Source organism: Myotis nattereri (genome assembly GCF_964212035.1).
Source record: "Myotis nattereri genome assembly, chromosome: 4".
Taxonomy (NCBI): Eukaryota; Metazoa; Chordata; class Mammalia; order Chiroptera; family Vespertilionidae; genus Myotis; species Myotis nattereri.
This window is the reverse complement of record NC_138079.1, coordinates 29,679,607-29,694,685: the sequence shown is the minus strand read 5'-3', so window position 1 is coordinate 29,694,685 and position 15,079 is coordinate 29,679,607. Positions and strand designations below refer to the sequence as shown.

The 15,079-nt window shown below is 47.2% G+C and overlaps 1 pseudogene across 1 annotated transcript; it reads left to right on the top strand.

The window, feature by feature from the left end:
- Positions 1–7,463: 7,463 nt before the first annotated feature.
- LOC308518124 (endothelial differentiation-related factor 1-like) lies at positions 7,464–7,896 on the top strand (annotated as a pseudogene). Its single transcript has one exon. The product of its transcript is annotated as an endothelial differentiation-related factor 1-like (transcript).
- The last annotated feature ends 7,183 nt before the right edge of the window (positions 7,897–15,079 follow it).

Here is a 15,079-nt window from a genome sequence, read left to right as displayed (position 1 = left end):
AGAAACACCTGCCCATGCTGTGGGACTGTGTTAGGAAAATTCCCACTGCCTGCTCCCTTCTGCTCAGCACTGCTGCTGCTGGGACCAGGACCTGAACTGCCCCAAACAAACCAAACACGTCTACCACCATCAGCTGTGACAGCAACTACTTCCCGTGGCTCCTTCCACATCTTATGTGGTGCATGTCTTAGCAAAAACAGGCATATCTGTGACCTCAAACGCAAGTGACCCGAGGCATGTAGCTTTGCAGTCTCCAGCTTCTGCGTGCAGGAGGGCACACTAGAGGCAGTGGGCATGGGTCACGCGCAGCTCATTCGAAATGCCTCTCAATGTCCTCCTTGGCTTCTCTTTCCCTCACTCTCCACAGCCGGCTGTCAGCCAGTCCTCTCCATCCTCTCTGCCTCTAAGCATATCCTGCTTTGACCATTTCTCACAACCTCTGTCATCACCACTTTGACCAAGCCCCATCACTCTTACCAAGATTGTGGCAGTTGCTTCCTGACTGCACTCCCTGCCTCAACCATCTGTGGTCTCCACACTGCAGACAGGGGTGAGATATTTGGAATGTAAATCAAATAGTGTCACTTCCTTTCCAGACTCTCCCCACAGTGGTTTCCCACGACACTCAGAATAAAACAGAACCCATAACCACGACCTACTTATCCCTGCAGCCTTTCCAAGCTTGTCTGCTTTGAGGAGCCCTCATTCACCGTGCCCCTATGTACACCAGCTTGCCCCAAGCACACCAGATCCGTTCCCAGCCCAGGGCTTTGCACAAGCAGCTCCCTCGCTTTCTTCCGGTCCCTGCACAGTCTGCCCTGCCTTGACCATCTGCTTGATCCAGACTTATGCTCTCTGTTCATTGGTTTACTATTTGTCTCCCTCCATTGGACCTGACGGGGGCTGTGCAGCAACTAGCCAAAAGTAGGTGATCAGTCAGTACCTTTTGAATAAATGAAACCATCTCAGTTGCCCAGGTTTTGGGACAAACTTCTTAGAAAACATCCTTGCCTTTGTGGACATAGCAAGGAAGGAAACAGATGCCTAGATATTGTGGCTGGAGGCAGCACATGGAGGACTCCTGGGCCTGCCCTGTGCGGGTCCAGCTTCCCTCTGCACAGCAGAGGAGTGGCGGGACGGGCTCCACCGGCAGGCCCCAGTCTCCAGGAGGGTGAGAGCCCAGCCCTGCCAGTGGCTCAGTGATTGAGTGTAAACCTATGAACCAGGAGGTCACGGTTGGATTCCTGGTCAGGGCACTGTGGGGCTCAATCCCCAGTAGGGGGCGTGTAGGAAGCAGCCCATTCATGATTCTCACCATTGATGTTTATATATATATATATATCCCTTCCTCTCTGAAATCAATAAAAAATATATTTTAAAAATTAAAAGAATGAGAGTCCAGGACTGCACCTTGACCAGGGGTCCAGGTCACTGTTGACCTGCCTAAAGTCAGCTTCCGGATCCTGGAGGAGCTGCTGAGGGACAAAGCCACCTGCTCTGGGGGGCAAGCCCCTTATTCTGGGACAAGGCCCGGAGGGCTCAGTGGAGAATCCCCGTAAGCCATGTGCTCACTGGGACGGGAAGAGAAGGCCCGCAATCGAAGTCCACTTCATCTACACCATCTATACCGGTGGCAATCAGGGGTCCAACTGCCTTCCCCTGCCCATCTGTCTACACTGGGGGAAACGAGGGCTCAATAGTCTTCACTGTTAGAAATCAAGAGTCTGTTGGGTCTACACGGGCAGAAACCGGGTGCAGAGCCACAGCCACTAATCTGATAATAAGATGGCAAGTCCCGAGTCTTTGGGAGAACAAAGTAGAAGCAAATGCCCCCGTCCCGCCACCCCGCCTCCCCCGCTCTTCCCCCCTCCCCCGCCCCCCTCCCCAGCTCCAAGAGGCAGGAGCCCGCGGCCCCGCCCAGGGAGAGCGCCAGGTCCGGGCGCTGGCACTCCGGGTCGCCCCGCACCCGCTAAGCCCCCGGGTGGGTGGGAGGTCAGGCCCCGCCCCCTCCCTCCAGGGAGCCCCGCCCCCTCCTGGGAGCCGCGGGGTGCGGGGGTGCAGACCCCGCCCCCGCCGGGGAGACCCCTCGAGGTGAGGTTCCGCCCTCGGGGCCCGCCCACCGCTTCCGCCGCCGCAAGGGCCGGGGGCGCGGCCGGGAGGGTCCGCCGGCGGACTGCGGGCCCCACTCCCGCCTCGGCTCCCGCGGCCGCCTCCGCGGGGACACTGGCCCCCGAGGCCGGACAAAGGCGGCCCCGCCATGGCTCTGAGCGCAGACGGCTCCGGCGACAAGGGCGCGGGCGCGCAGGTAGGGGCCGGCCGCGGGTGGGGAGAGCGGGGAGAGGGTCCTGGGCGCCGCCGCCGCCGCAGGGGAGGAACCTTGGCTTTCCGGTCTTTGGAACGCAGTTTAGCAAACTTTTCCCTTCGCCTCATGAATATTTATGAGGAAAATGTGCTTTCCGAGACGGCTGTGCGTTCCCGGGGTCCGGAGGGAGTGCGGAGGTGGGGGTGTGGGACCAGAAGATGCTGTGGGGGTGTCGCCGGGGCTGGGAATCTCCCAAGTTACTCCTTAGCCCAGCGGCGGGACCAGCCGGTGAACGGCGGTGCACCGGGCACAGAATCTACACCGAGAGAACTGCCAGGATTGACTCCGGCTGGGAGGTCAGCTGATTTAAATAATGATCATTGACGAGTCAAACAAGACAGCCGTTTCCGACTTGGGAAAGTGCGGTGGAAGCTGCTTGCATGGCTCCGCGCGCAATGCAGAAAGTGGATCGGGTTTGTGCTTCCCTTTTTCCTGTGAAACGAGATGGGAGAGTTTCGGCGAAGTAATTACCCTCGACTCCTGTTACCCAACAGCACTTTTACTTAAAAAGTTTAGTTGGCACTTTCGGGCGTCTAATTAACAATTAAAACATATAATTCAAAATTAAATTAAATGGAGTTGAAACTGTGCGTAATTAATACCTTCCGAGATGGCTGTGCTAACCGGGCATCCGGCGCTGGCAGGAGGGTGAGCCTCTCAGCTTCGTGCAGGGTTCAAAGTGGACAGAAGTGAGGCCGGGTCTCTCGGTCGGGAGGAACTTTCCAGGCACTTTATGGGAAATGTTTGCTCTCTGAAGCATGTTCGGAGGCGGAGATGTTTAACCACTACGCGTTTCCATTCACGGGATGGGATCCTGTAGGCAGAGCTGGGCATCTGCCACCCGGACAACAAACCCACTTTTGCTTCTGAGGTGGGGCCGCGTTTTGGTCTGTCTGTGCTGGGTCTAGTCTGCAAATGTGCCAGGAGGCCTGGGTGGGGAGCAGAGTGGACTGTTCAGATGGGCCCCAGAGAGCAGAGTCCTGCCCTTCCCGCTGGGTGGTGGGCCTGGATGCTGGATAGCCTGTGGCTAGCAGGACAGCCTCATGTTTGATTCCATCGGAGGGGTCTGGTGTGGGTCTAGTCCAAATGGCCTTGGTGAAATTAAGACCTTTGTGTCTGTGGCGTCTGTTCGTTCACGGTGGTGGTCTCACATGAATACTTGTGAAAGCTAAGGAAATAAAGTCGGCCTTGAATTTGAGCTAAGATGTGTGGTCACTGGTTGAATCATCCAACCCAACATAGGAGTCCCCTGCTCCCTGGATCGCAGTGTTTCTTTTTAGAGAATCATTCCAGCTCAGTTCACATGCCACTGCCTCCCTCCTTGCACACAAAACTAATGTGTCCTCTCTTTATGCTTGTAGAGCAGTCATGTAGAGCAGGAGTGGGGAACCTCCAGCCCGAGGGCCATGTAAAGCCCGAGAAATCATTTGGTCTGGCCCTGCCAAGGCATTAAGGGTGAGTTAATTAAATGTTTGATCAAATATAGCCGGCTAATTTTTAACACATTGCGGACCAGTAGTTTTATTGCTAGCTTTACCCAGATTAAGTTTCTATTGAACAAGTACAAAAAACATTTTACATAAATGTTAAAGGCACGCTTTAAAATTAAATACCCATTGCATTTTGAAGTTATTTATTACATGTTCTTGCAAGCTAATATCTTTTTAAAGAATTCTCGTGATAGGCCACAAACCTTAGAACAGAAAACACGAGAATTCTCGTGATCTGTCCGCAATGTGTTAGGTTGATAATTATGTATGGCTTGTGAATGAGGTTATAAATATCCAAATGGCCCTTGGCAGAAAAAAAAAGGTTCCCCACCCCTGATATAGCACCTGCTAGGCCCTAATAGCAGCCCACCCAGGTGGGATACCCATTCTACAGATGGTGGAAAGCGAGGCTTTTTGCTGCCTTGTGTCTCCCAGCCAAGATGCAGCCCTAAAGCAGTGAGGTGACAGTTCAGTATTGAGCTCGGGGCTTCTGTGTCCTGTCCAGAAGCTCTGGGGAGTCGGGATTGAGGCTTCCTCACTGCATCCCTGGGCCGGGGCTCATGGTCCAGCTGAGGAGAATGAACCCAGCACACTTGTGAGGTGTGGGGAGTCAAGAGAGGAGGCTGGGGTGAGGGAGGTGGGGGTGCAGAGGGTGGGCTGAGAGGTGCAAAGTCTTGTCCTACACGTGTTGATCCTGGGGTTTGTGGGGAATCTGGAGTTCTGTGAGGAGACGGCATCCCACCTTCACTATGTACCTTACAAAGGGCCAGGAGAACAGGTGCCTGTGGAGAGGGAAAGAGGCACCAGAGAACATGCCTGGGGTCTTAGAGATTGGGTGTGCATCCACATCCACCCTGTGTTAGCTGTTGGTCTTTGGCCCAGTAGTTCAGCCTCTCTGAGCTTCAGTCCATGCATCGTGTATAGGAATAACACATGGCCCCAGTACCTCTTGGAGCACCAGAGGGTCTAATTTAAAATTGGATCTGTAGATGCTTCTGGATAGGAAACTCAGTTCATCATTTAGCTAAACGTCCTCAAGTTAAAAGCTGCCTCTGTCCTGATATCTGGGACACCTTTCCAGGTGTCTCTGTTCACATCTGGGCCCAAATTCTCAAACACAGAGCATTCAGATACTTTTAGACAAGTGTCTGACCTAACAGAATTTTCCCCAACTCAGAAAATCAGATTGTGCAAAAGATACCTTGTGGTGAATTTCTTTTACGTCACTTTAAAACTACTTATGTTTCTGAGACTGAGGAATGGGGTTAAATCTAATGCAACAACAGTTAGGAATTAGCTAATTTCAAGTTCTACACTAGAATTGGTCAAGTCAGCCAGGTAATAAGTAGATGTACCTCACCTGCGCACAGCCCCCTGACCCAGGGACCCCCAATCCTGGTAGGCATCACCCTCACACCTCCCCCGCCCAGCCCCTTTCCTGCTTGGTTTCTCCATATGTGGGTCTTCTCCATACGAGGGTCTAAAAATCACCAGTGTCTGGCTCTCCTTAATTGCTTGTCTCCCAGGCTTTGTTTCATTCTCCTTGTTTCTCTGATGCCTGGAATAGTGCATGGCACACAGTAGGTGTCACATGATGGTGACCCTTCCCCCTCTTCTAAAGCCCACTTTCACTCTTCTGTCCAGCCCCCAATTTTTCTGGGCCACACAGATGCAGAGCCTGCCCTGTGGGACCTGAGGGAGCAGCCAGGGAAACCTTGTTTGTCTAAGTGGGATATAGTCAAAGCCGACCCAAGACAATTACAGAGAAAGGCTCGGTAAACCCTGGTGTGACGTAATGAGTGTGCTTTGTGTGTGTGTTTTGGGGGTGGGGATGATGGTGAACAGAGCAGAAAAGAAATGCCTGAATTAATTTCAAATGAATGGAAAGGGCAGCTAGGAGGATGACCCCTCCCTTCATTGTCAAGTGGAGGAGATGTGGTTTGGCTTAGTACAAACTCTTTGACCTGTAATGAGCTGTGGCCATCAGGTGACTTTGCCTGGAGAGTGAAGGGGTTGGAATTTCAAGAGTTTCTGAGAGCTCTTGACTCTGTCCCTGCTAGAATGAAACAAAGGGCAGTGTGGTACAGAGGCAGTGGCTCAGTGGTTTGGATGTAGGCTGTGCAGCTGGAGGGGCCTGGGTTCAACCCTGGTTTCCCCATGAGTGGGTGAGCAGGCAAGCCCCTCCACTCACCATCTTTAGAATGGGGATGAAAACAGCATTACCATATGCTTAGAAGAGCATCTGCAGTACTTGAAAAATGTTAGCTGCTATTCTGTGATTCTATATAGAGAGAGATTTTACCTCAAATAAGAGGTAAAGAGGATTAAGTTTTAATTTGTTGTCAAATCACTTAAGGAAAAATATTCAATGAAGTTATCTTCAAGGCATTTTTGTATTCAAAGATATCAACTGAGAAGAGGGATTATAATTGCAATTATGTGCAGTTTCGAACAACATAATCATCAATTTTAAAAAAAGAAATGTCTTGTGAAAGTGCCCAAATCAATAGGCCATGAACTCTACTTGGTTCCAAGGTCTCAGAGCTTTTCTTCTGGATTATTCAGAGACTAATCCGGTGTGACCCAGTGGTTGAGCACTGACTTTTGAACCAGGAGGTCACAGTTGGATTCCTGGTCAGGGCACATGCAAGAAGCAGCGGATTGATGATTCTCATTGATGTTTCTATCTCTCTCTCTCTCTCTCTCTGAAATCAATAAAAATATATTTAAAAGATAAAGACAGAAAACCTAATTGGAGCAAGCATTTGGTCAGTGTGGAGCACCACAGTGGGCAAAGGTGTGAGCATTTCATTCTCAAACTGACATTTGTGTGTCCAGAGACTCTACCATCCTTGACTGTAGCACAGAGACTCACAGTGGCCAGTGCCATGTGCTGACTATCCTCGGAGACTAATGTGACCTGTCCCCAAAGCACAACGTTACATAGGAAAAGCATGTACAAGGGTTGGGTACAGAGAGCAACAGCAGCAAAGGAGGAAAAAGATCTTAGCACAATTTCTGGAAGGTACTATAAATAATTTAAAAAAATAATTTATAAGGTGAAATTCACATAACATAAAATTAACCATTTTATTTTTTTTTAAATATATTTTATTGATTTTTTACAGAGAGGAAGGGAGAGAGATAGAGAGTTAGAAACATCGATGAGAGAGAAACATCGATCAGCTGCCTCCTGCACATCCCCCACTGGGGATGTGCCCGCAACCCAGGTACATGCCCTTGACCGGAATCGAACCCGGGACCCCTCAGTCCGCAGGCCGACGCTCTATCCACTGAGCCAAACCGGTTTCGGCAAAATTAACCATTTTAGAGCAAACAGTGTAGTGGCATTTAGTAACATTTACAATGCTGCGAAACCACCCCTATCTAGTTTCAGAACATTTATGTCACCTCAAAGTAAACCCCCACACCTATTAAGCAGTTTCCCCCGATTCCACCCTTTCCCAGCACTAATGTGCTCTCTGTCTGTGGATTTATCTACTCTGAATATTTCATGTAAATGGAATCATACACTATGTGACTCTTTGAATTGTGTTAAAATACATGTAACATGGAGCTGCCACAGAGCCACTGGACCTGCCCGCCCTACTATGGCTGAGAGCAACGGGGACACAGTGAAGATGCTGCACAGGAAGGGCCCCAGAGCTGCACATGCCAAGTCCAGGCAGGCCATCTTAGTGGCTCAGAGAAGAGGAGATGTGGAAACTTCCACAAAATGGGCTGCCGGCCAGAACAAACAGCATTCGATCACCAAGAACATGCCAAGCCGGACCAGGAGACTGAGGAGCTGCACCACAACTGGGTGGCCCTGGAGGTCGGCAGGGTGATCCACAGGGCCAGGGACTGATGCAGAAGGATCTAGGGATGAAAATCAATGAGAAGCCACAGGTCATTGCAGACTATAAGAATGGACAGGCCATTTCTAATAATCAGCTTCTGAGCAAATTTGAGAGAGCCATCGACCTCAAGCTCCAAGGCAAGGACATTGGGAAGTCGATTGAGAAGGGGCCAAGGGCAATATGAACACAAAGCCTCAAAATCAGTGCATCTGGTTGATCTCATCTGGCTGTTCCCCATGACCACCGGCAGCCAGCATGGGTCTCTTCACATGGCCGAGTAGAACACAGGGTATCAGTCCTGCCTAGGCACCCCCTCTACCTGAACCTACTGTCAAACACATACCCTGCAACTTTGCTGAATCCATTTATTAGCCCTAGTAGGTTTTTTTGTAGATTCTTTGGGATTTTCTATATATAAGATCATCTGCAAAAAGAGACAGTTTTACTTCTTCATTTCTAATTTGAGTGCTTCATTCTCAGTTTTCCTCCCCAGACTTTGTTCATAGACAACACCTTTCTCAGTGCTCATTGGTTTTAAATTTAAATACTGTTGGTGAATCAGCATGTGAGATGGGAGAACAGCACCCCCGCCCTGGGAGGAGAGGGGCTTTGGACAGCACTGACCAGAAAACCCAGGTGCATGTTCTAAGCACACACCTCTGTTTCCCCAAATGTCCCTGGATGCAGGCACGTGATCTCTACATCCTCACAACTTGCCCATGTCCACACATCTCTGCACTGTGTTCCACCATCACTCTGTATTTGCTGCCATTATTTACGGAATTCCTGCCAGATCCTTGTGAGAGTTCAGCAAGCCTGATCATGCCTTCTGCAGTTGACACACTGTTCTGAAAGGGTTCACAGGTCAAATAATTTACTAGTGACTAATAAAAATTCCTCACTCAACCCTGGCCAGTATGGTTTCAGTGGTTGGAGCTTCCCTCCCTTCTACTCTCTCTGAATATCAATGGAAAAATATCTTCGGGATGAGGATTAACAACAAAAATCAATCAATCAATCTCTCTCTCTCTCTCTCTCTCTCTCTCTCTCTCTCTCTCTCACTGGAATCGAACGTGTGACCCTTCAATCCACAGGCTAACGCTCTACCCACTGAGCCAAACCAATCTGCACTCTTCTCCTCTCTCTTTTTTTTTGGGCGGGGCATAAGGCAGAGGGTTTGGAATCCGCACCAAATGGAGGGAAAAACAACTCTACTTGGACACAGAGCAGTCCAGGTAAGACCCCAGAGGCTTGACATAGTGTACAAGTTCGGGAATTATGATGTGTTCCAAGGATGGAAGTATTGGTTTTGGGTGAAGATCCAAAGTATTGTGATAGGACAAAGTTCACTCTTACACCTTTTTCTTTCTGGTAGATTCAGCTGAGACCAGTGTTTGAGGTTAAAGCACTCACATTTGCCTCTTGTTGATCATTGAGAGAGAAAGAATTCCAGAGGGCCCCTGTAGTTAAATTGTGAAATCCCTACATGAGGAGAGAGAAAAGGAGAATATGTCATTTTTTTCCATGTCTCTAATATTCAGAAATATTCCCCTGAGAAAACTGGGGAGAAGAGACAGGGAATAAGGTTATGTGTGCCTAGCTGCTGATAAGCCTTCTCAAACTTTGAAAGAATAACAGGATAGCTCCCTGTGGACTAAAAGGCATCTCTGGTCAGCCTCGGTCTGGAAGAAAGTCTTCGCTTAATAGTCCTTTTCCAGAGAGCAGGTTGCACCATGTGTATGTTTTCCATCCCATTCCTTTGACCTCATCCTCTTAGATTTCTTCTCTGCAAAGCCAATTTAACAGTTGTATCTCAGACTCAGGCTCAAAAACCTCTCGGATGAGTTGTCACACCTGTATACTACTATCACCTCACCCTAGCATAACCACGTGTACATGTTTATTTACATTAAAAGATGGTGAGAACATCAGGAGAGAATATTGGGAGAGAGATGGGTATATTGACTACTTATTATCTCATCCTAATCTCTAATTTATTATTGCAGTTCTTTCAGAACACTAGTATTTTGCTGTGCTTTTCTCTGAAGTTTTCCCTGCCCCTTTACTTCACCATTGACTGTACCCACTCTACAGGGACTGTAATGTGTTAAATGCACAGTGTAACTATTAGAAACAAAGAGTGCAATGCCCCCTCCCCTGAGGTACTCCTTCTAGATGGAGTCTCTCACTGATGGTCAAAGACAAACAACAGGGTAGATGGATGGTAGAGGGTTCAGTGGGAATGGGTAGCAATTGGAGAAACAAAACCTTAAAAGAATGGTTCTTTCTCTTGTTCTTTTCCCTTTTTCTTTTTGGAATGACCCACCTGTTGCAACTCCAGTGTGACTGGTTGAATTAGAAGGAACTGGGATCTCCTCTCACCTGTAAGAATGAGCTTCCCTTCTGAAATGCTAATCTACTAAGACTTTATGAAACTCTGACGGTGGGGTGGGAGGGAGAAGACTGCTTAGACCTGCCAGTAGAGGAGGAAAATCATGTTGAAAGGGAGAGGAAGGTGACATTATGTCCTTCTTGTGAAAAAGTCAGCCCTTAGATTCTGAGAATATGGGGTTCTCTTAACAGAAATAGGGTGGATGAACAGCTTGGAAAGAAAGGTTCTGAGTTGGATTATATATATGTCGATTTTATTAATCTTTTTGCTGGACATAAGTAGGTGGATTGTTGGTTCCCAGTAAACTTCTCGTTGAAAATACCCTTAATAACTCACCCCTTTCTCTGGGGAATCCTTTTTCTTTCCCCCACCTTCCTCTCACACCTACACATAAAGCAAAAACGCAGTCATGTGATTTGTCTGGAAGCAGCCATTCTCTTACTTGACCCTGTCTTCTTGACTTTTATAATGGAATAAGAAGAGCACTTGACTCATTCGAGACCTCTCATGGTCTCCACAGTGATTGGATCTGGGATTGATACATGACTCAGCCTGAGCCTACGAAATAAGGGTGTCCCAAAATTCACGCAAGAAGTAATTTTGATAGAAAACACAGGTTTACAATTACAAATTGTAATTTTTTTTATTGATTCATAAAGTATACAGTATAGGGTTATGTACTGAATAGATCTCTGGTAAATGGATTATCATGTCGCTATAGCAAGCACCATTAACTGTTATTGCCTGAGCAGCCGAATTAAAGGGTGACGGCATTAGGAAGGTTGAGAAGCACTGTAATTAGAAAAGAGGATCAGAGTGATTGTTTCCATCCAATATGACTAGAACCATGACAGAGATAAGCACAGGATAGCACTGGGCCCCAGGGGAGAGGACCTGGCACAGACAGGAAAAGGTAATTAGAAAGACTCTCCTGGAGTACATACCCTTGACCAGAACCAAACCTGGGACCCTTGAGTCTGCAGGCTGACACTCTGTCCACTGAGCCAGACCACTCAGGGCTCTTCTCCTCTCTTCCCTAGAAGAAGGAAAGGAGAAAGGCAGAGGGTTTTGAATCCGTACCAAAAGGAGGGATAAAGAAATCTACATGGACACAGAGAAGTCCAAGTAAGACCCTAGAGCAGCCGTGGGCAAACTACGGCCCGTTTGAAATGAATAAAACTAAAAAAAAAAAAAAAAGACCATACTCTTTTATGTAATGATGTTTACTTTGAATTTATATTAGTTCACACAAACACTCCATCCATGCTTTTGTTCCGGCCCTCCGGTCCAGTTTAAGAACCCATTGTGGCCCTCGAGTCAAAAAGTTTGCCCATCCCTGCCCTAGAGGCTTGAAATAGTGTACAACTTGGGGAATTATGATGCGTTCCAACCATAAAGTGAAAGAAAGGATAGAAGGAGATGAGGTTGGAGAAAGGGGGGTCCCAGGCTGTCCTCACGTGGAAGTCATTACAAAGCCTCTCTTTCCCACACTCCCTCTTCACTCTCTTTCTCCCTTTCACCAAGTTCACCTATTTGCTTTAAAATAACCCCTCAATTGAAAATTTAAAACAATTCAGGCCTTAGTCAGGATTTTCACCTTTATCCTGAGAACAATAGGAAACCATTTGGCAGACTTAATTAAATGAGTGGTCAGAGCAGGTTTTCTTTTTAAGTTTATTCTCGTTGCTGCATTGAGAATGGTCTGAGAAGGAATGGACAAGAAAGATTTGGACAGAGCAGTCAGGTGGTGATAGGTAAGAGAGATCATGGTGAACTGAAGTGGTGGTAGCAAAAGATAGAAGGAGTATTGGACAGGTGTGGAAAGTATTTCTAAGGTAGAATTGATAGGTCTTGCTGATGAGTTGAATGATCTTTTACCCTCTCTGCATCCACCCCCTTGGGCATTTAACTTTGAAGTGTCCTCTGCCTCTGTCTCTGGACTTGACCATGCGCCTGGCTTTGGGTAATAGAATGAAGCAGAATTGCAAGTATGGTGCTTCTAAGTCTACCACTCAAGAGGCCTTGCTCTTTCTTGTGTTTCTGTCATCTCCATGAGAACATTTCCTGAGGTAGCCTACTGACATGGAACAGTTACGTGGCAAAGACTTGAAGTGGCCAGTCAGCCCAGTTGAGGCTCGTCTAGATCAGTGGTCGGCAAACTCATTAGTCAACAGAGCCAAATATCAACAGTACAATGATTGAAATTTCTTTTGAGAGCCAAATTTTTTAAACTTAAACTATATAGGTTGGTTCATTGTTATTAACTTAATTAGGGTACTCCTAAGCTGGCCTTTGCTAAAAACATCCTCAATCTGATTGAGGTATGTTCGCTGAGGTTGACCCCTTCCAACTCTCCCATCCACACTTGTCTTGTATACTTGTTTCGTCTATCTCCTTTCCGAAAACCAACTTCTGCGCATGGGCCACAAAGTTTCAATCGCACTGTACGTGCGCGCCCGCCTGTGGTATTTTGTGGAAGAGCCACACCCAAGGGGCCAAAGAGCCGCATGTGGCTCACGAGCCGCGGTTTGCCGACCACTAGGCTAAGTAGTCACCAGGCCGTTAGACCTGCTCATCTTTTTAATTTCTTCACCATCCCTCTCTTCCCCCCATTTTAGCTCCCTATGGATCTCAAGGAAAAAATTGCCCAAAGGCTCTGCTCCAAAGCTCCTGGCTTGATGTTCACATGTAAGGGCTGAAATTAAGCCCCTAAATTGACTGTGTTTGTCCCTTTAGAATGAACATTCAGTCCCTCCTTCTCCGTGGGATCTAAACACTTTCCTGGTAAAACTTTTGTGCTAGAGCTGAAATAAGCTGCTAGCAGCAAGGAAGGAATTCAGGCCAGAGGCTACAGAAGGAACAACAGGGAAGCCAGGCTCTGCCAAAACACCTTCAGCAGCCAACCAGGTTTAGGTTGAGGACCGCCTTTGTGTTTTGTTCTTTAGTCTGTTGGTTTACCTGACATCCAGGTTGAATGTGGCTCCCAAGAAGGCCTATGGGGTTGCTGCTGGTGCATCTCTGCCTCTCAGGGGCATGAGAACAGACGGGCTGTGGTGCCCAGAAGGTCACCAGCAGTGCCTCTGTTTGCCTCACACTCTGCCTGCTGAGGACCAGAGTAGGTGATCACTGAATGTTTGTTTGATTTTCTTTTAATGTCCAATGCTAGATCATTCCTATTTGTCACATGGCTACTGAGGCACCTATTGCAGCTGTCAGGACAAATCTGTTCAGCCTTCCTGCTAATCTAGGTGTCTTGCCTTCTTGCATCCCAACCTTCCTCTCGTATGAGTGACATCCAATTGCTAAATTTGGAATGGTCCCTGAATTGGCATTGTCTTATATGGACCAAGAGCAAATTCCCCTGAATCATGGTTAAAGTCATCAAAGCCAGGTTGGAGGTTGGGAAACCTGTCTTAGAACCAGTAATCTGTTCCGTATCTCTAGAGGAAAGTCCTATTATAGTGCACAAGCAACGGACAAAAAAGCAATGGTGTGTGCTCTGGGGAAGCATCATTCAGCCCTCCTATCTGTGACAGCCACCAAAGGCAACAATGGTGAAGAGGAGAGATATGGTGTAGACAAGCTAATGGGAAACACCTTTTGGGGACTTTGCTCACAGTGACTTAGCCCCTGTCCTGCTCTGCCTTGATTCTAGGATCCATTGAATCACCTTGAACACAAGTTAATCCAAATCTAAGAAGAAGAAATTGGAAGTTATTATTTTCCATTGTTATGACTTCTTCCAGTCCTTATGAAACTGTTCATCTTTTGCAATATTTTGCTTGTCAGTCTCACTTTTCAGTGTTTATTCGTTCAACTACAGTGTATGGTGTGATGTATTAAGGAATGCATTGAGTATCTATGCAGGTGGCAAAAGGTATGCTTAGAAATACCCACAGGAATATCCCTTTGGTGTGCTCAGTCTTTAGACTATCTCCTAATCACAATCGCAAAGATACAAACACAAATCCATGAAGATGGTGACGATGGTAGAATGTTTAATTTCATTTTCTTTCCAAGGCATTTAATTTTTCAAAATGATGACAGAAAATTTCTTCTAATTATTAAACTAATGCATGCTCATTTCACTGGGAAAGAAGAGGAGAAAAAATAAATCAAGTAATACAGAAAGTGATATGCTAAATCTGTTATTCAGAGTTCAATTGCATATTATGAGGTAGATCCATTCATGCTTTTTCTATGTACATGTGAATATATTTCATTGTTAACAATGGGATCACACTCTACATGCTATTTAATAACCTGCTTTTTTCATTTACTGTGTCATGGATGCCACTCATTTTATACAGATCTGCATTCATTTTAAGTGGCTGTATGAAATTTCTTTATTCAATTTCTTAATTGAGGCATTAAGGTTGCTATTATCATCATCACAGAGAAACCTTAAAATCCCAGCCAGTAGGTTTATGCACCTCTCATGCACCTCCACCCTCCCTCACCTCCCTCTTACCTCCATCTTTTCTCAAGGACACCCTCCCTCAGCTGTACCACTCACTCACCTCCACCCTTACCCACTTCTGCCCTCATTCACCCACCTCCTCCCCACTCACCTCCACCCTCACTCACCTCTACCCTCATTTACCCTGACTCTTCACTCACCTTCACTTCTACTCACTTCTACCTCTCAATCATCTCTATTGGCATTTGCCTCCCACCCTTCATTCAAAGGTTAGACCAGTTGGGAGAGAAGCAAATTGTGAAAATACGGGGTAATTAACCTGTGGTCACTTGAGCTGAAACTACCACCTTATGGGCTCAAGAAAGCCCACATCTTATAAGCAGAGTGGTCATATTATTTATTGTCCAAATTTGAACACTTTGAAGGGGGAAAAGAGAGGTAATGCCAGGATCACAGTTGAAAAACCCAAATTGTCTGGGGAACCCTGTGACTTGGGGCATCTTTTCCTCCTGGTGCTGCATTGTAAACCGTAAAGGTTGGTCCCAACTGTAGATG